The sequence below is a fragment of the Chiroxiphia lanceolata genome, chromosome 20 (assembly GCF_009829145.1).
Source record: "Chiroxiphia lanceolata isolate bChiLan1 chromosome 20, bChiLan1.pri, whole genome shotgun sequence".
Taxonomy (NCBI): domain Eukaryota; kingdom Metazoa; phylum Chordata; class Aves; order Passeriformes; family Pipridae; genus Chiroxiphia; species Chiroxiphia lanceolata.
The window spans coordinates 4676514-4697503 of NC_045656.1; the positions used below are offsets into that span (position 1 = coordinate 4676514).

General features: G+C 42.7%; 1 long non-coding RNA gene across 1 annotated transcript in view; it reads right to left on the minus strand.

The window, feature by feature from the left end:
* Window positions 1–10001: 10001 nt before the first annotated feature.
* The window catches only part of LOC116796670, a 55015-nt gene continuing 44026 nt past the window's right edge, over window positions 10002–20990 (minus strand). The window contains exon 4 of the long non-coding RNA XR_004360472.1: window positions 10002–11965. This is a non-coding gene — a long non-coding RNA (uncharacterized LOC116796670). The remainder of the gene's footprint in view (window positions 11966–20990) is intronic.

A 20990-nucleotide genomic window follows, 5' to 3' on the forward strand; every position in this document is an offset into this window, starting at 1 on the left:
GGCTCCAGACTGGAGGAAGGAGGGAGAGAAGGGGGGAATAACATAAGGACTGAAAAAGAAAGGCTTGAATTTAATTGCCCTAAAAATTTCAATCATTCAATCTGGTAATTAGAGAGCTGGCTGATTCAGAAGGCAATTTCATTTGGGGGAAAAAAAAAAAAAAGAACCCAACAAGATAATTGATGCTAAGTGAATATTTTACCTGAAATATTAAATACCAAACTTAAGTCTGCCTCCAGGGCTCTTTCTGCTACCCCTTTTTGATCTGTCTTTCTACTTCTTTGTATTTTCCTCTCACATGACTCAACAGAACAGGACACTCCTTCAGAGAATCAGATTGTCACAGGGACGGGTTTATTTGAACTCTCTGTGCTGTGAAGGAGACAACATAATGATTTACTAGTAAAGAAAATAATAATAATAGGAAGTCTGCTGAGATCCAGCCTGGCTGCAAATCTCAATGAGACTTCCCAGTGTGGAGTCTCTGTGTGTGCCTGGCCACAAGCACAGCCTGGTGTCCCACCGAGGGGAGCAGCTTTCTTTGGGAGTTGCTCAGGCACAGGGTAACAGCTCTCTTTATGAACTTAACAAGAGTGTTTCATGTTTAATTCTGGACTCTCTGATGCTGCAAAATAATGCTTAAAGGTAGCTCTGTGGAGTCCTGCAGAGCACTGTGGGTGTCGGTGTCACAGGGGTCTGATTGCACAGGTCTCTTGACAGGATGGAGGGTGGAGCTGGATTATTGCTCAGTGTTCAGGAGAGGGAACTGCTCATTCTCTAACATTTACTGGCCTAATGAACAAGGACAGCATCCTATACACATCTTAAAGGAATGTTGCACGCCTGGCAATTAAGCAGATATTAATTTATGCTACATTTCTAAATGGAGAAATGATAAAATACATGTGACACATTGGATTCTGATATCCTGTGCTGCTCTAACTGCTCACTTGGGCACCCTTTTCACACAAAATATTACAGTCTATTCCTGTTAACAGTGTTAAATTTTAATCTTAAAACGCCTTTTTAAGTGAAATTCTATGTTTATTACTGCTCAGGAAACCCACATCAAATGCATTCAGGTGCCTGTGCAACTTCCATCTTTGAGACTGATCTTGAAAATGTTTCTGATCCCTACAACATTCACTGTCTGAAAAGGCAGATGACAGGACTTGATGACAATTCTTGTGGTGAGATGGGATGCCAGGTGGGTGCCAAATGGAAAGTGCCCTCTTCTGCTAGTTCAGCAGGGCCACAAAAAACCACTAATGCTGAATATGCTACATAGGAAATGTAACATATGTTACATAGGAAATGTACAGTAAGTACCTCAGTAAGTGCTGGGGCTATTGCAAAACTAAGTTTTGAGACCAACTTCATGCCACAGCTTTACACTTCTCCTGCACTCAGTTTCCCATCCTGCCTTTGAGTGGATGCCTTCACAAGACATGTGACAGTTTAACATGTGTGGGAACTGAAATCCTCCATGTCCTGCCAACAGGTAGGAACCAACCCCCTTTAGGAGAGCTCTATTCCAGCCTTCATATCAAAGGACTCCACTTTCTGCAAGTCCTGGCAGTTGTGCAACCTGTGGGTCAGGAGCGTAGACCAAGGACTAAAGGCAGAACATCAGCTAATTCCAGCAAAGCCACCAGATAGAACTGCCAAGATAAGGTGGATTTCAAGCCCTCCAGAGAAACAACCTCCCTGGAACCACCCACTTTTCCTTAATCACCTTAAATTAACAAGGAGATCACCTTCTTTTTAGATCCACAGTGATTCCCTTTTCTTTTCTCCCTACAGTTATTTTCTTAGCAGCTGATTCCATTCAGAGGACAGGTTACTCAGTGCTGCTCAGAAAGGCCATTGGCTAAGCTTGGTCTCAGGACTGTATTTTGGAACCTGGCAACAAGGCAAATCTCAGGCAAGTGAGTCTTATGTTCACTGTACATGGAGCTCCTGCAGTACAGGTACAGAAAAGAGAGAGTTGTTACAGCTACCTCTGCAGAATTTTAAATAAATTAAACAGTGCAAATCCCACTATGAATCTCCTCTCTCTGTTGAGCAGAGGCACACAGACCATTTTGGAAACAGCCAGGGCTGCTGTAACTGTTAATTAAGTTCTGTGCATTTGTTGTTCAGGACACTGACTCCAGACGCCCTGCTCTGAGTTACCCCTCCCTCTCTGAGAATTCATAGCCACTATCTAATCTGACAAAAACTGTGTACTCTTTTATACTTGGAGGTCACTTTATGTTACTTACAGTGTGTTGCATTATGTCAAAAGGCATAACACAACATAATGAAAAGCAGACCAATATAACTCAACCTGACATCAATGACATAATATGATGTGGCTACTGAAAAATGCACTGTTTGTCATTGTTTTGTGTTTTCATCTGATATCTCCTTGCCATTCCAGCATGGGGCATTTGCTGTAGGATTTGGAGAAGGAGGTTATGGACTGAGCATGCCCAATTCCACAATTTTTGCACTGAGATCACTTGCTTGGCTTTGCTGGGGTTCCTCCTGAGTTACTCCAGCAAGAATCAGGCTCTAAAAAAATCATCGCATAAAAAGCAATTACATTAGGAAAGCCATCAAGTTGGAAAACACAGCTCCTGGGAGTAAGGAAATGACAACACTCTTACAGTCCCTGTAACCTTAGCTCTGCCCTCTTGGGTAGTAAAGGGGCCTGTGCTGTTTTTCCTGCAGGTTGTCATTTCATTTTGTACAACTGTGTAGCAAAGCAGCTGCTCAATATTTCTCTTAACTTCACCACGTAGTCTGTGGTCCCATATCTCATTTGCTGCACATCAACCAAATCCTTTTGTGGGTTAGGTACTTTTCTTCTTCCTCTGTTTATTTGCTATTGTATTGTTCTAATTACCACAGTATATGTGTATTTCAAAACCAAGGCTGAATTTGTCTTCCCAATGCACCCACGAGGTTGAAACACGCTGTTAATTCCTTTCTTGTTCCACGGGCAGGAAACAAAAGCCCAAAATTGCATCTATAGGCCCGATGGGAAGTCTGTCCAAGGCAAGGCTAGAATGCAAGGCAGAAAAATGCCAACCTTTTGCATTAAACCTTTATTTTTTTAGTCCCTGGCTAATTTATACTGCCTAGATCCTCAGTGGCAGATATGAACCTCAAACAATAAGAATAAGAATAAGTGAAAAGTGAATGTTCTGGGGATGCCATGAACACACGAGTTCTGCCTTGTTCTCCAACCAGCAGAACCAAAACAGGAGACCCAACAGTAACCACAATAACTGAGCTGATGGTTTCTAATGAAATCCACTGTGATATCCACTAGAGTTTTACAGACAAAACCACCAGGAAAACATCTCCAGCCTCTTCTCCTGTCTAGCACAGGCCACAGTATTGCATATATCAGTTGCTGTGTCAAGCCCATGTCTTGTTGTTGAGCCAGAACATGTTTTTAAATATTGTTGTGGTTGTTATTAATATTATTTTATGTTGATAGTAGTTGTCCAAGCCAGCTGAAGCCATTCAGGACAGAATTCAGAGCCAGGGGGGGCAGTGGACTTGCCCTCCCTGTTCCACACTGCATCACATGTACAGTTTAGCACATCCTCTGCTCCCACCTTGGGCTGTTGGCCATTCCAGAGGTGGTGTCTCTGCATGAACTATTTGGGAGGCCTTGGAAGCAGTGGGACAGGTCACAACATCTGTGTTGCAAGATAGGATTTGGTGAGAAAGTAATTAGTTTCTGCTGGCAAGGCCTGTTCTTTCTGGCAGCAAGAAACCCTGCTGAGAAGCCGGGGTTGAGCAAAGCAGGAGTCAGGAACGGAGGGAGGCTGAAGGGAAGCTAAAGAGCTCTGGGGAACCAGGTGAGATTTAGACATCTGCTGACACCTTGGCCAAGAATCCTCACAGAAAGACAGGCTACATTCATTTGAAACTTTCAAAGAATGGAAGAACCAGCCCACCACCTGACAAATTCTCCCTGTCAGAAATTTTGCCTGAATGTTTCTTTTATTTAGCTTTTGATGGGGTCTACTGTGCATTTTTCTGTCAGGATAAGATCTTCTTTCCTAAATTAATCTGCTGCATTTGTAATTTCTGTCTGTACCCACACGCATGCATAATTTCTGAAATTGTTTAGAATATGTATGGCATGGAGCTTCCTAAAATTTCAGGTTAAGCAATTGGAAGTCTTCACCTAAAATATACCTATATAAGGTTCTACCTCCTCTGAAAAAAATCAGCATAACAAGAGCCAATATTGTTTACAGACAATAATATCTGAATATTGACCCAGTGGCTGAATTCATGCCAGGTATTTGTGGTTTAATTGCAGATGAATCTCTGAGTATGTTGGACCACATCATACTGAGTTTTTGGAACTTACACTCCATTGCAGGTTATAACACCCAGAGTGGAATAGAAGCAGTAATATCACCTCAGAGTACAGCACAGATTTGAGGCTACACCATCCATAAGGACACTAGAAAAAGGACTGCCAAATGAGGGACAACTCAAGAATTTAAACACAGTGAAAAATGCCAGCTGAAATAGCCACTTTGGAAATTATGGCTACAGTAGCTTGGCATTGCTTTGCAGATGCTGAATGTAGAACATGGTAACAGGTCCATATTCCTCCAGCACAGTAGCTGTAAATCCAAGAACCACAAAGGCATTTAACAACTCTTTGTACACATCACAAGTTCCCAATTCAATCCTTTGGCACTTCTCTAAAAAATCATTATGGGAGAATCATCACACGGCATAGGAACAAACCCTCCTGTTGTGCTAAAGAAACAACCCACACTCCTAAACTGGGCTTTAAGTTATGAAAAGGAGCACAGCACATATGAAAGGTGCCATATTCTGACCTCACAAATAACAGCATAGATCCACTGCCACCTCTTAGAATGAGTGGGATTATCTGGGATTGACCATCATGTGGCTGAGGACAGAATCTGGCCCCTTTGCAGCATTTATAGAGGCATGGAATGGTTGGGGTTGGAAGGGACCTGGAAGATCAGCCAGTCCATGATGCTGGGCACTGTGGTTCCACTGCAGGCCAGGGGCTGAAGGTGAAATGTGCAGGAGGGAGGATTGTCCTGCCAGGGAAGCTCAGCTCTCACAGTGGGTGACAGCACGTCCTGCCAGCCTCGGACATCGGGTGGGACCAGGCAGGGAAGAGGTGTGAGACAAGTGAGCACCTCGTGGAAAATAAACAGACACATTCACAACCACACTTCAGCAACTTGAACCCTCAGCCTGACTCACTTGGGCCTTACTTCCTAAATATTTTGGTGCCTGTGAGTAGAACCATCACCCTAAACCATGTCTGAATGTCTTTGCTGCTGTCTTTGCCAGTCTGTGCTAATCCTTACTCTGAGCTGAGACTAATCAAGTTCTTTTAACTTAGGACCCCCCAAGCTATCCTCATTCTGTTGGATGAATTACACTGTTGTGACATGTCTCGACCTGCTGCTCCACTTGCTAACCCATTTTACATTCCTGGCACTTCAAAACACAGACATTAGTTATGTATGCACATGAGCCAACCCCAGTGTACTCAGAAATGCAGCACAAAATCCCATGGTAGTTGGAAAATACACACTACAGTCACTCAAATGGGAGGAAATGCAAATGCCACATTCAGAGATATTGTCATATTCCAATATACTCCACACAAGTATCCCAAAAGCATGAGTCCACACCCCAAAAAGTCATGTTTTAGAGGACACAAGGTTTGCAAAATAATAATGCCTTGTAATAATTGCATCTCAGGTGAGCTGAATCTATTCTTGAGGAGCTAGTCTTCCTCCCTTGTCTGTGAAGGAATATCTTTAACTTGAGCTTTTTGGTTTAAAAACATGTGAAAGAAATCTGGGCCATGAATCCAACATCTTGGCCATACAGAGACTCCCTAAAGCACAAAGTGTCAAACCATCAGAAGAGACAAACCTGAAATGATCTGGATGCCCAGAGAGTTGAACTTTTCTAAGAAACAAACTTGACCCACACTGCACCTTTCAGCAGAAGTCAAGGCAAAGGCTTCTGGAAGCCAAAATCTCTCCTGAAAGGAGGAACAGCAAACTGGTCGTGGTACCTCCTTCACGAGTTGGTTGCAGGTCAGAGAGTGCATGTGGTGACACTGCCCTGTCTGGGCTGTCCCCTCGGTTGTCCCTCTGTTGTCCCACCTGCAGGCAGTGAAGCTGCTCCCTGCTGAAGAGAACCAAGGCAGGAGAGAAGTGCTGTTGGCTCCTCTGTTCCCCTGGAGCTCAGGCAGCTGCAGTGCCATCCAAAGCCAGGCTCCTGCCAAGGGGTGACACTGAGCACACCCTCCATCCTCAAAATGAACCTGGGAAAGGCAATTCCATGACATTGCTCAGCATAACCATGGGTGGACATCAGGCACCTCCTCACTGAGAAAGTACAGAGAGGAAAATGTCTTTTGGGAAAGGAAAGACAGTTGGAATCTAAACTGGAAGATGCTTATCATTAACAAGTGTGGCTCCCAGTCAACCCTCAGCCTAAACCCCACCAACAGCTGGAATACAGGTGACAGCAGTGACTGCAGAGGTAGGGCCACCACAACCTTCTACAGCAAGCCAAAAACTTAACAAGCTCCTCAGAAGATGGCATTAAGGAATAGCCACTTTTTTCTATTTTTACTTTCCTTATGGTGAGTGAGCAGTGCTCCCTTGCCAATGATAGGTGTCGAACTCTTGCTGTATTAGAAGGAAAAATGCATAATAACCCAGGAAATTCTCTGTGTTCACTTTCAGGACTCACAGGTCACATATATGTATCAGTCAGAGAGGGCACAGAAGAAAACAAAGGCACAGAAGAAAACAAAGGCACAGAAGAAAACAAATTCCCACAGGAAATAGTCTACTGTGAACTCCACAGCTGAGGTTCTTCTTAAATCTGCCAGGCAGAAGAAAACCCAATTTTCATTAACCTCATTTAGCCAGACATTCCTTTGCCTACACTTGAGTGTGGCAGGTAAATGTACAGTTGGTTCAGACCCTATTTTCATCTGTTATTTAATGTATTTGTGTATGACCAAGCCCTCCTCACTCATTTAGCCACTGTAGCTGTGCACATGGGCAGAGACCCATGTAGATAAATGGGGGTTAGTGGTGAGAGGTCCTTTGCAGTTTGGTGTTTGTCAGTGTGACCTGCAAAGGGTTAATGTGCAAGGAGGCATCCATTGCATGTCATTCTGTATTTCATTTTTAGGGTTTGGGGTTTTTTTTGTGTAAGGGAACAGAAAAATATTCAATATTTTAAAAATGTTCAATATGCAGAGAAGTAACTTGAGCGAATCCAGTCCCTCCATGCTTGTGTCTTAGTCCTGGACAGTTTGCCCACTTCTTACCAGCAAGATCGTGGAATAAAGGACTCCCTGAGACAAACTATGGGTAGATTACTCCTACATTACCTTACTCCAGTCTTTAGGTCAAGGAATGTGTTATGTATCCTGAGATTTCAGTAGGAGCTCTTGGATATTGAGGGGTTTTTTAATCAACTCACTTATCTACTTGACAGAATGTACAATTTTAATTCCTCGTGTATAAGATAGGATGTCAAGGTGTCCTGCAATGTTAAGTGGTTAAAAAAAATACACCCTAGAGCTCTTCAAGTAGCTCTTTCTCCTTGTAAACCATGCTTGACTTCCTGATTTGTTTGAGGAAAAAGCCACTGAGTGTGTAGACATCTTTTATCCCTCTTAGCCACAATTCCTTTGAGAAATCCAACAGCGAAGGTGGGTACAATTATTGTAAATAATGCTGGATAGAACCCAGAGCAGATGAAGGTGGGAGGATACAGCTCAACAAGAACAGAAGTGGTTTCTAATGAGAGAGGGAATATTTCACTCTCAGCATGGCTGTTATTATGTCCTACACATTAATTCAGCCGAGAAGCCTTGAAGTAGCAGAAAGAGTTTATATTCTCTGAAGTGGCAGGCCCTGGCATGGCTGCCTTCACTTCTGCTCTCACAGGTAATACTTTCCTGATTCCTCAGTGAAGAAATATTTGATGAGTTAAACCCAGAACATGAGCTGGTGTAATGGTTTACCTTCAAATCCAGAGGGTTTTCTCTATCTTCCTTTAAATCCCTACCTCTTCACTAGTCTTTAATTTTCTAGACATTGCTGACTTCTGCTCAGGTGGAGGTCACCAGTCCTTTCAGCCAAAATGTGAATAACTTCTTATTCCTCTTTCCCTGCCAGTGTCCTGGAAGGGCTGCAGGGCAGGATTATTGTGCTGTTTATGGGGATCTCTTTTACACTGTTTCCCAGATCTAGAGCTGACAGAAAAGAAGGAGGACAGAAAGTATGAGGGAATTATTTCCATGCTGATAGAGGTACCCATGAGTAATTTCTTTTGTAGTGCCATTCTAAAGCCTCCATCTCCATATAAAAACTTCACATTCCAAAACCAGCTAAAATGCTGAAAGTTTGAAGTGGAATCCTGTTATGGTTAATTTAAGTGAAATACAGCCTGAGTATAGTTCCCTAAAGGTTCTAACTATAAATCACATATCCTTGTGACATCTCCCATGTCACAGAAGAAGGAAAAATGCCCCACACTTCTTTTTCAGTATATTTTGCTTGTCACCTGCCTTACACATCCATTTGCCTCTCGCTGTGTCAGGAGCTGTTACTTGTCCCATAGTTGTGCAGCACCCAACACTATGGACCCCGGGGCCTTTTCCTCACTTTCTGGGTTCTACTGTAGAAATAACTACAACCAGCAGTAAAAGCTGCTTTTGGGCAGCACAGCACTGAAAAGGAAAGCTGGATTCAGGGAAGGGCTGCGTGCCTGCAGTTCCCATTGACTCCAGCCCGGGCTGTGGTAGCTCAGCAGCTCTCAGCATCTCTGAGGATTTATTCTGCAGCGTGTTTGCTTTTGCCTCCAGTGTGCAACGTGAGGAAGGCAGCAGTGTGGCTGCAAAACCACAGCTCCCAGCCACTTCTCCCCTCGGTGTTGAGTGAGAGACTGAGCTCTTGCAGACCAGCCGGTACCTTTCCCGTGCGGGAGTCGCCGCGGGAATAAAAGCCAAACACGGGGCTGAATTTATTTCCAGCCAGTGGAAATTTCATATTGAGGGTTACAGGCGCCCTGTGCCTCTTAAAAGCGAGTAATAAAATGCTGCTCTCAATTACAAATTGTATTTACATTTTAAACCCCCGGATGGTTTGGTGGGGAGGAGGGAGGTTTGAATGCATTAGCAGCAGCTCTGGCCCGTGATTAGTTACGATTTTTCGCTCTTTGTAATGAGCCATTAATGCCTCCACCTTTTTTTTTTCCTTCTGTCTTGCAAACCAACCCCGTGGCTATGCCAGGTATAGACAGTAAAGACACAACTCCTGCCTCGTGCTGTGAAGCAAAACAAGCAGATGCACTGAGATGACCATCTCTCCAAAGCCTCCTGTAACAGGATTCACACGCTGAGTATAAATTCGATAACTATTGATTTTTTTTTTTTAATGTAACTTCCTGGGCTAAACTTTTCAAAGTGTAGGGACATTTAGCAGGGAAATGCAAAATGCATATAAATATGCACAGCTTCATCTTCCTGCGCTGGGAAAGTCAAATTCCCTTCTCCCTGCCCTCAAACAGTGCTGAAGGCAAAGCACTCCTTGTGTTACATGTGCACAACGGGCCCTGCTAAAAGTTTTGGCCCCATCATTCTTATAAACCCCCTTTAAGTACCAAAAGGCCTCAATAAGGGCAGAGTTGGAGTCAGAACTGTGCCAGTTTACCAAGGCAAACCTGCTCTGCTTTGATTTACAAATAATACATTTCTGACACAAAGGCTATAAATACTATTTCATTAATTTTATTGCTTATTTAGGTATTTCCCTAAAGGGCTAATACAGCATTGCTGTTGTGTTACTATTTCAGCTTCTGTTTTTCCAAAGGTTTAGTTTGCAGCTAAACCACTGGGCCTACCTGGAGCTGAGCTGAGCTCAGAGCTCAGCTTTGCATGAGGAGCACATTTGGTGTAATTAGATTTGTGGGTTTAGGTGTTTGGGGTTTATTTTTTTAGTGTATAACAGTGTAATAAAAAGAAATGGCTGTAATTTATAACCCAGCATTTGGCAAAGAGGCTTGTCTGGTCTAGGATTTTTTTATTATTTTTTTTTAATGGTAGAAATTTTAAATTTAGATTAGAATTTCAAAGAAGCTTAGTCCCCACAATTAAGGCAGGTGTTCAGTGCTGCTGAGCTCAAGCATTCAAAAATCATGAATCAGGCATGAAAATACCAATATTAACCTAAAATAAGAAGACACAAACTCATCCACCCATGTGGATATACAAGTACCTCTGATTAAAGCAAACGTTTAACTTTGTATCAAATTCACTCTTGACAGAAATTTATTTTCTTATGTTTTCATATAGAATGTGATATTTGTGACACAGAAAAAAATCTGATAAACAAAAACATTTTGCTGTTGGATTAAGTATCCTTAAGGCAATAAAATTAAAAATACTTTTATTTTGCTTAATAAGCAGCAATTTTCAGTGAGAACTTGTGACTACATTAGTCACTGTGCCACACTATTGCATCAATTTGGTTTATGACTTTGGGTTGCTTCTTTTAGCGCTCTAGTTTTTGCCTTCCATGTGCATTTATTTCCAAGGTTTTCTCTATAATAATGAAAGCTCAAAAAGTCCTGTTTTGAGTTTCACACCAACTCAGATTCTCTAATCATCCAGTTTTGGGGAATCCAGACTTAAGAAGAGCACTAAGCATGATAAGAATCATAAACATATCAGGAAGACTGTGAACAAAGTGTGTTGTTTGTCTTTATCAAGAAAGCTCAAACTTCGCTTCCTTTGCAGGAGTTCAATCCTCAGCATAACAAATACCTGCCCATAAAGAGAACTTCTAAGACTTTCTGAAAAATATAATTGCTCTTTTAGGTGCTGAGCGCCTTTGTAGAGCAAATACTCATTAGATGGTGCAGACAAATGCCAACAAAATAGAAAACTTTAGTCAAAACACGTTATATGAGTGCACTCACATATATGAGGGCACTCATGTGACACATATACTGCCCTCTGGGGCTGTAAAAGGACATTTAGCACTGGGAAAGAGGGGCCCCTTGGAAATGGAGCCCTGACCCAGCTTCACCCAGAGCTACCCAGGAGCAATGAAAGTGTGTCCCTGACTTCCACAGTCCTTGGAGTGTAGAGGTACATATGTGGAAAAGGCTCTGCAGGACTCAGAAGCCTTTGGGAGCATGTCCTGCGTTCAGGCAGAGTGGGAAAAGGTGCCCATTGTATTCCGCTATCCCAGTGCACGACAGAGCTGCCGCTGTTTGCTTAGGGCAGAAGTGCACTCGCCTGTGTTATTGTGATCCAAAGAAGGGATGCCTTGGTGCTGAAACCCCGAGAAGCAATGGCACATTAACACCCTGTGGCTGAACACATCAGAGCGATCGTGCTCTGTCTGTATTTCTGACTCCAGGGCATCTCGCTAGCAGCACTCGCAGCAGCGCGGGTCCTCCCGCCGAGGTGAAGGAAACGTCTTAATGGGAGACCCTGAGGTTTCTGCAGAGCCATCGACATTCCTGCACATCAACACAGCCACTGCCCTCGCGTGAGGTCACTCAGAGCCCTGTCAAAACATTCCATCACAAAAAAGTCCGACCCCCGAGTCAAAACATGACTCAGGGGAGTTTGTGAAGCTGCACCGGGCTCTGAGTTAACTGCATTGGCTTTGGAAACAATCGGGTCCCGAAAGAACTGCATTTCAGAGCCCTTCAAGAAAAGTATTCTACTACCATGAGTCAAAAACTCAAAAGTCTACAGTGGTCACAGAGCAATTCATTTGGAAGAACTCATGCAAAATGTCATTTGTTCTGGCTACTGGATCTGAAGCTACCAAGGCATGTAACTGTTTATTCAGGTTTTAAAGCAACACTGATCCTCCAGCCAGGCCTGGGAACATTTCAGCAGACCCTGCAACAGAAAGAATTACCTATACAAAAGAACTGCACAAGATAAACTGAAATAGTTTTTTAAAAAAAGCATGAGCCTGTCATAGAGATTCTCTTTGTGGCTCCAGTGACAACCTGCTGTTCATATTGATTTTGTATAAGTATAGCGTCAGCTAGAGATTAAACCTTGCCCCACCACGGCTCTGACACTACAAGGCTTTCTTTTGTCTCAGCCAAAGCTCAGTCAGTGAAAGGGGTCTACAATGGAAAGTTTGTGCAGAGTGAACCAGAACATGACTACACAGCAGTCATCATGTGCAAACTCCAACGGAGAACTAAACACACAGTGGCCTTCTCCCCTTCCAGCGCTGGAACGTTGGGAACCAACACGGACTCACCAGCTCAGTAAAAACTCACATTCAAACACCCCCTGAGCTGGAAGGACCAGAGAAGATGTTCAGGGATGTGGCCTTTAAAGCACAAAGCTTTGACATGGGCAAGGTGTGGCTTTCCTTTTCAACAGCAGAAAATGCAGATTTTATTCAGAACTTCCCGTGGAGGTTTTGGGCTCATTTTGCTTTTAAATTCATTGCAACCTAAAATCTTTGGGTTCGATTCTTACATCTTGGGAAGTCACCTGCAGAGTGGAAGTAAGAAGCTTCCTCCTGAGAGTGGCAGGTGATCCACATTCACCTTTCCATGTGCACAGTGGTTATGGAAGGAGTATATCCAGTGCCTGCCTGTCGCTGCCCAGTGTCTCAGGGCAGACCCACCTCCATCAGCAACGCAGGCAATATGGGAATAAGGATGGATAAAGTGCTGGCACCTGTCCTGCTCTGCCATCCCTGCCACGAGGCACATGATCTCTTGCAGAAAGGTTGGACAGACCACACAAAATGCTAATTTTTTGCACCACTTCACTCAGAGCCATCAGAGCTCAGCTGTAGAAGCAACATGACCAAGGGCTCAGCAAGCCAGTGACAAACACTGGCAGTGTTTTCCCAGTCCCAGAGACCAAGCTCTTGCTGCTTGTTAATATTTTACATCACTTTTATTCATTAGTATTTTTCCATAAGTGCTCTGCTAGAGGCAGCCATCTTTCAAGAAAACCTATGATATTCACAACAGTCTTTTTGCATTTAACTGGGATTTCATGGAAAATTTGTGATTTCTTTAAAAAACTGCTGATTTTTTACAATGTTTCTTGTGCATTTGGCTTGCTGATGGTGATTTTGGTGAAAAAAAATTTGAGTGAAAGCTGATTAATCAAAACAATCCTGTTTCTAAAAGAAGACTTAGGATGTTTTCAGATTTCCAGACTAATTCAGAAAGAGACCAAATTTTGTGTCAAAACATGCAAAAATATGACTGTTCAGATTTAAATGTCAAAAAATAAATATTGTGTCAGTTTGTGAAGAACTGAGCACAAAGCAGCAGCACAATGTGAAAATCTTATCATGAAACACATAAATTTTTACCAGTTGCACAGTTTGGTCGTCAGATGCTTCCACACAGCAGCAGATCCCATGAATGTGGATGGGAGAATCCCATCAGCAAGATGCTTAATCTTTAAATATTAGAAATACCTAAAATGCCAGAGTGAGAGCATAAAGGGCAGACAAATTTAGCAGATCGTGCCGATTCCAGCTCTTCCTGAAAAGGCTGTAACATCGTCTGAAAGGTATCCTAAAGAGTAGTTATTTCTTTTGGAGGTGAATGCACCAAACTTTGAACTGTTTGTTTGTGTTGGAAGCTGTTTGTGCTGTGTCTGAAGGGCAATTCCCACCCAGTGCCCAGCACACAGCGATGAGGTTAAATTGGTTTGGATGATATCAGCTATATGTAATTAAACCAGCAGCCCATGGCCAGTCCTCTCTGTGACCATGTTAGGTGTTAAATTAAGGTCTGATTAAGAGAGTGCTGCTGCAGTGAAGGTCAAGGACTAAAGATCACAAGCTTTGTTTCATCTAATAACAATAAAGACTGTCTGGCTGCCAAATACCACAACAGCCCTTGTTCTGCTATCAGACTGCTGTCCAGCTAGAGGGATCTGATTTCACTGGTATCCCTTTTTAAACCCCACTTCTAAGAGGGTTTGTAGCTATTTCATCTGTATTAAGCAGTGCTGTGTTACCCCAGGCTGTATGGTACGTTCTATATGATCAAAGCAGAAATGCAGCAGCTTCTGACGAAGAGTTATCGTGGCTGAGGGGAACAAAATATCAAGGAAGGAGGAAAAAAGACACAGAGCTACAAAAATACCAGGTCATGCCACCAAAGTAAACACCCACAGGTAAGTTCAGAACGTGAGACCACACAATGGTGGAAACTGTGCACGTGTGTTTGCTTGGAACAAATCACAGGCTTGTCCCACCAGCAGCCAGCAGGAGAGATGTGTCAAATAGGAGAGATGAGAGATTAAAGCAGAGTGGTGAAGAGAAAAGCCAGCAACTTATTTGTAGGATGAAGACAAGAATTGGTGCATAAGAGCTTCTCCCTTAGTAAGTGTTTTCCACAGGAGGCATTACCAGAGCAGTTGTCTGTTGTGAAAGAACAAAATTCCTAATAGCCCAACAAAGTGTTCTCCCAAAACATGCCCATATCAATCTCAAATGAGTACAGGGTGCTGGGACATGTTACTTTCCTGAAAAGGAGGGTGGAGCAGAGTAAGAAACCATATGGCCCCAAAATAATCTCTCACAGACACATCCTATTTTATGTTTCCATGCTTGGGGTCCAATTTCAGAGCAGATACTGATTCATTTTTCAAGAGTCATCTGAAGTGTCTTTCATTTGCTCCCAGTACTTCATAGACTATTAATAGAGCAGTGTCATACCTGGAAGGACAGTTTTGCTGCTCTGTGAGGCTGCACACAGAACACTCATCACAGGGACACATGGAACACACTGAAATCACTGCGTGTTTAGACAGTTCTTTGTGAATTGCATTGGACCTGTGATCAAAAATTTTCCTTGAGGTGTCCTGATGCTTTGCATTTCAGGGCTTCAGTTTGTTTCCTAACAAGCTCTGAGTGAATCCCAAAAGATTCCATGATACAGTTCAACATAGATTAGCTTCCAACTCCTCGCTGTTGCTGCCGAGCTACAGATCCTTGCAGAGCAGAGTTTGCTCTGGGAGTTCCCAGACTTCCTGGAATCTGAGTTGCATCAAAAATACAGTGAACACCACAAAATAACCAGGTGTGAAAAACGACTTCTCCGTAAAAACAGAAATATGTTCACCATTGGGAGTCACTGCCTGAGCTGGAAAGCAACCTTTTACTGAATTAAGAAATTCCTGTACACCTCATTTCTCACCTATTTATGAAAATACAATGACATTGCCAGTCGAATCGTGCTAGTCTCACTTGAGTCCAATTTTTTAATCATAATGAGAAACTTTTTCTGTCACCACTTAAATTTCAGAACACCAAACTTAAAGTCCAATTCAAAGTTAAAGGGTGGGGTTGGGTTGGTTTGATTCACCTCCTGATCATTATTCTTGCTGAATTTTACAAGCAAATGTTATACAGAGTGAACCACAGTTTTATTTCAGTGTTAGAGACAGTGGTTAAAGCTTTTAAATACAGTGGTTTAATACTGAACATATATAACCATATTAGCTGGGTGACAGAGCTGAGAAGTGCTGATTAACTGCTGCTAGTTAAAGCTTTGGAGAGTGATCATTTATTTTGAAAATCAAGCCACTGTTGATAAGGTACTTTTAGGGACCATTTTAGAGACCTAAATTTAATCACTTCAGCCTGGTTCCAAATAAAATCAAAGGCAAAGTTCAGCAGGTCAGAACAGCAGAGCTCAGCCCTTGCTCTAATACAGGAGCAGTTGGAGACCATCATGTCCTGACATCTGTGACTTCCCAGGGTGAAAAACCAGGGACCTCATCACCAGCAAGTGACCTGGGGATGGCTCTTCCCATAAATCTGGAGTGAACCCAAGCTCCTGCTTCTGGCTCCAAAGCTGTTGAGAGAAGGATGGCTTTTGAAAACTTTCCAGTCTTGTCTTGGAGAGCTGCATTATGTTATCTCAGGATCTGCACCAGTCCCTCAACTGCACTTCAGCTCCTACGAGAGGAATTGTTGTACATAATTTGGTAATGTCATTTATTTATTTTATGCAACTGGAAAATTTAAGGGCAACCACTTCACTTCTGTGCTGTGCAGATTAGAGAGTTCACAGTGACACCTGCTTACTGAACAGACAGCAAAAAAAGCCTTTATATTCCTTCTTTATAGCAATTTATTATTATAGCTTGAATGGTTCCTAGTGACTTCCTAAGATTAATGTTAATATTCTAATCGGAGTCTCCCCTCTGGAGTTTTATTATGGATTTTGAACATTCATTTCATTTAACATACACATGGGACCAAGTCTGGTGGTTCCAAAAATATTTGCAGCTGGAAATCACAGTGATTTTGTGTTAGGCTCGGCGCCAAAGAAATCACAAATCAGAAGTCTGTTAGAGAGCAGTTCTAATTTCTTGGCATCGAAATTTCTCTGTGTGTATACGTACAGTGAGATGTTTTCCCGAGCTGTATGGCACTGGCAATTAGCTGAGAAATGCACTGCTTATCTATTTTTCAGGGTTTCTGGTGCAACTAGAGAGCCTGTCTAGCCAACTGGGGATTCTCAGGGATTTTATGGACTTCCCGTGTGAGCCCATCGGGGATGCATCGCTCTCTATCACAGCTGGTGTTTCGAACCCAAAGTGTGGAGTAGAAATTTCATCCCCGATTTTTTTTGGCTGGATTGATTGTTTAGTCTAGGAACTCTCAAGTAAGACTTTCTAGGTGCTGGAATTGCTCTTTTTCTTCAGTCAGCAGCTGATGGTGCATGGTGTACATCAGAGTCTAGATTCACATCTTAGTGAGCAAAGATTTATGTTTGTCCTAACGCTCCTTGACATTAATGAGTATTACAGACATGTATCCCCATGGATTAAGTTGAGAACATACCCCAGAGTGTGTGTGGAGTTTGTCATTAGGGTATCAGACTATTAAAACCAACAGAGAAATTCCAAGGGTAGGAAAGCAATTGGATCTCTTCCCTTCTCTCTGCTGGAGCACATGTAAGAGATACACTTTAAATCTTCTCGTATTTCCAGCCCTCTCACACCAATTCCTGCATTTATTTCTGGTTGTTAATGACTTCAAAGAGGAAATGATTGCCACTTTTAAGGCATTTCCCATAACAACATTATGGGAAATATTCTGCTGGAAGAGAATGTTTCTGTAGCTCTGCAGTGATCTCTAATGAAGGAACTTCCTTATAGCTGGGGGAGAGAAGGGAGTATTTTTCCTCAACCAGCTCTTTCAGGAATTGGATCAATACAATGGGCTGACCCTGTACACTCCAGTATCAGGGGATTGTGACTCCTCAGTGAAAGATTATGGATCCTATGGGATGAGCCAGAGGCACAGACACACCTGATAGCAGCACATCACCTCCCAGCAGGGCAGGATCGCTCTGGCTGCAGCACATCCATGTGCATGGGTTTGCTCTCCCCTGCCCAGTGCTCCAGATTTTGGGGATATTTCAGGATAGGGGCTGAATGGGCACAGAGACAGCTCTATTAGCTGCACATCTTGGGGACAATTCAACTGCAACCCAGATAAACCAGTCCCAAAAAATAGACTTCAGGATATAAATTCAGTCTCCCTTAAAGCCCCGTGTAAAAGTGACCCGTGGGAGGGACTCGGAGCAGAAACACCACACCCCCACGATGTACCTACAACAAACAACTTTGGAGCCAGGATTGTTGGATTTTCTTCCCAATATCCCAGCCAAGGAGTGGAGATAATTACTGTGTGTCTGGTTGATGGGAGCTTTCTAGGCTGACTATTGTCACAGGTGAGGTTTATCAGCCTTGTGTAACCCTGCCTGTAACAGCGAACTGCAACACGGAAATAAAAACTTGATGTTTTCCCTCAGAGTCACTTGAGATCTTTTAGGGAAAATCTTCATAGGAGAGTTCTGATTTACCTAATTTGAAAGCATTGGTTCCTGGATCAGTCACTTGCCTGGGAACACAACCATTGCTCCCTCAATAAAAGAGGGAAAACAATACTAACAGAGATTTCTAAAATACTTTGAGATCTATGAATATAAAGGGCTGTCTGTAAAGTGTTTAGAGAACTTCAAAAAAAAGGTGCTACATAAATGCATATTTATTGCAGTGCTGACGTTCTCGTGGCAGCTCTGAATGCAGAATCAAAAGCAGAGGGGGCAGAATGTAAGTCAGAATAAGAAACTGTCAGCCTTTAGCCTCTCTCTTAAACTGCTTTGAAACGCTGCAGACATTCAGAGAATCTAGTTTGCCAATACTGTGTGTGCTGCAGTAATTACACCAATCTGGAATATAAATTTTCCTTCCCCCTCTTTTCTGAGAGAAGGCAAAGCTTTTAAGAGAGACACACGAATGGAGCTCTAATCCTACAAACCTTAATGCACGTACCTGATGTCAGGCAGCAGAGCTGTGCCACTGATTTAAACAGTTCTACTCAGGTGCATGTGGGGAAATGTTTGTGTGATCAGGAGTTAATACTAATAAATACACGGTTCGTAGGAGATCCCTGTGTAAACAATCTATTTCTGCATGCAAGTGATGATTTTATTGCTGTTCTGTAATTCTGTGTGGAGGCTTTGTGAAGAAGTCTTATATTTTCTAAAGCACTAGAATGTTTCTGATAGTGTTTTTCATTGCTAGCTCTTTGGGGGCTAATTAAAAGAAATACCTGTTAAATTTATTCATTGCTTGGTTCCTTGAAAGCAAGAGGCACCTGGCATAAACATTAAAAAGAAAAGCAGGCAGCAGCCAGACCTCATCATATATTAGATGCATTAGGACATTTTATTTATAAATATGAAATTGGTTTTAATGACTTCAAAAGGAGAAAATGCCAGGAAGAGCAAAAAAGTGCCATAAGATGAGCAAGCTCAGTAAAGCTGTCATGAAGATGCCTAAACCCACAAAAATTTAGAAATTGTACTTGCTCCCCCCCTTCTCCTCTCAAATAGGAAGCGACAATTCCAGCTGCAAGTGGCAAAAATGTACAAAAGCTGCTGTACTTCACCATAACAAGCAGCAGATGAGCTGGAGCATCCAGGTGCCTGCCTGCTGCACTATCAGGGGGAAAGCAGAAATAGCTCATTTATACCGAGGTGACTGATTCAGGGAAACAAACCCTGAATTTTGACCCCTGTGATTTAATGCAGTCCTAAAGGATGAGAAATCCATCCTTCTTTTAGGACATTTAAGCAGGCACTTATATTAAGCTTGTGCTTTACATTCACTTTACTTTCAAACAGGCTTAGCAGTGTTTCATTCTGTTCCCACTACAGGGTTCAATAAATCAGTAATGATCAGTGACTCAATACTTTATAATCCATCATGCATTCAGCACTGTGCCAAATAAAGGTAAAATAAATTAATGATCAATAGACTAACAATGCAAGTGAGGAATATCAATGATTGTACTGAAAAGGTTCTCCCCCATGAAGAGAAAATCTACCTTAAAGGTAGATTTCATCTTCAGGCACATCCATTCACAGTGATTTGAGAAAGGAATTTCACATGAGGAAATCTGATGTTGGTGAGATCATCATCCAGTTTTAGGGAGAGGAACCACAGCATTATTTCTCATTCAGAGAGCTGAAGTTTGGAGCCAGGTGTAATATATATGACAGCATCCAATGAGCTAGAAAAGGTCTGTGTCACAAGAACTCTCACTCACTTCTACTTGGAAACTTGGAAAAAAGTGTTAAGCAAAAAGGAAGTTTGGCCCCAAATTGATTAAAGTATCAACTAATTTTGATAAAATAAGAGTGAGGACTTCATTCTAAGGTAACCTATGTGAAAATCTGAGACAAACCACAGACTGTATCAAGTCTACAGAGGATCTGATTGCTCCTGCTTAATTTAACCTCTTCTAAGAGACTCTTGGACACAATTGTCCACACAGAGGAGGTGATTGTTTTAATCCTGGTTGAGAGGAGAAACCTTTCAGTAATTGTTCTCCTCCTTCCATGTAGCAGAGAACAGCATCTGGATAAGCAGTTTGATGAAGGCAAGTAGAAGTTGTCCTGTCCATTTTGAGGCCTCTTACATTTTCCCAGTTTTAGACTGATCCTGTGGGCAGGGAGTGTAACTACGTGGCTACAGTGGAGGAGGGAAATTAGGAGTCCTGATGCAACCTGTACTGGCCCATCATGCTAATCCAGCTGGTATTTTTGGCACTTAAAGAAGGCACATTCTTCACACAGAGAGCAGGGCTGACTCCACTGCGCAGCAGGGCTATAAAAGAATCACCTTTTGCAGCCCAAGGGTGTTTTGTGGCCTCCTGGAATCCCAGATGTGTGATCTTTTCAAAGGGTCATTTCCCAGTTTTGTTGACTTCTTTAATCACATCTGAAGTGCCTCATTTCTAGGGCAGGAACTTTTCCTCATGCCCTGGCAAACAAAACAGACATTGGTTTTCCATCCTGCCCTGACCTTTGGAAGATGCCATCTCTGCCAGGACTGCACTTTCTGGCCCTGGAGAGATTTGCCAGTTCAATCCTGACTGAGGGAGCTGAGCCACCTCCTGAATCACCATCACACTTCCTGCAGGCTAAGCCTGTGTTTTCCTTGGAGGTCACTCTGTCCAAGAACTAACCAGGTCTGACCCTGTTTAACTTGAGAGACCCAAGCAGCAGAATTGTCCAGGCCTCCAAAATTGAATAAGAAACACAGCACAAAGCCTCAGAGGAGTCTGAGCACAAGGAACTGCAGCCAGGGAACACAGTCCCAGCTCAGAACTGCTGCTTGCAGGACACAAGTACGGTATGTTGCAGCACAAATTCCAGGTTTTAAGTGGCTTTGGTGACAGGACCTTGCTGGGTTCAGCATGAGAACAGGTCCAGATGAGGGGAAGCAGCAGAGACTGTAACCTATAAAATGACTCATTCCTACCAGCCCTATATGTGAGGCTTCTGCTTCCACCAAGCCAGGTGACATTTAACCACAAAAATATTTAACATGCCTTTTACAA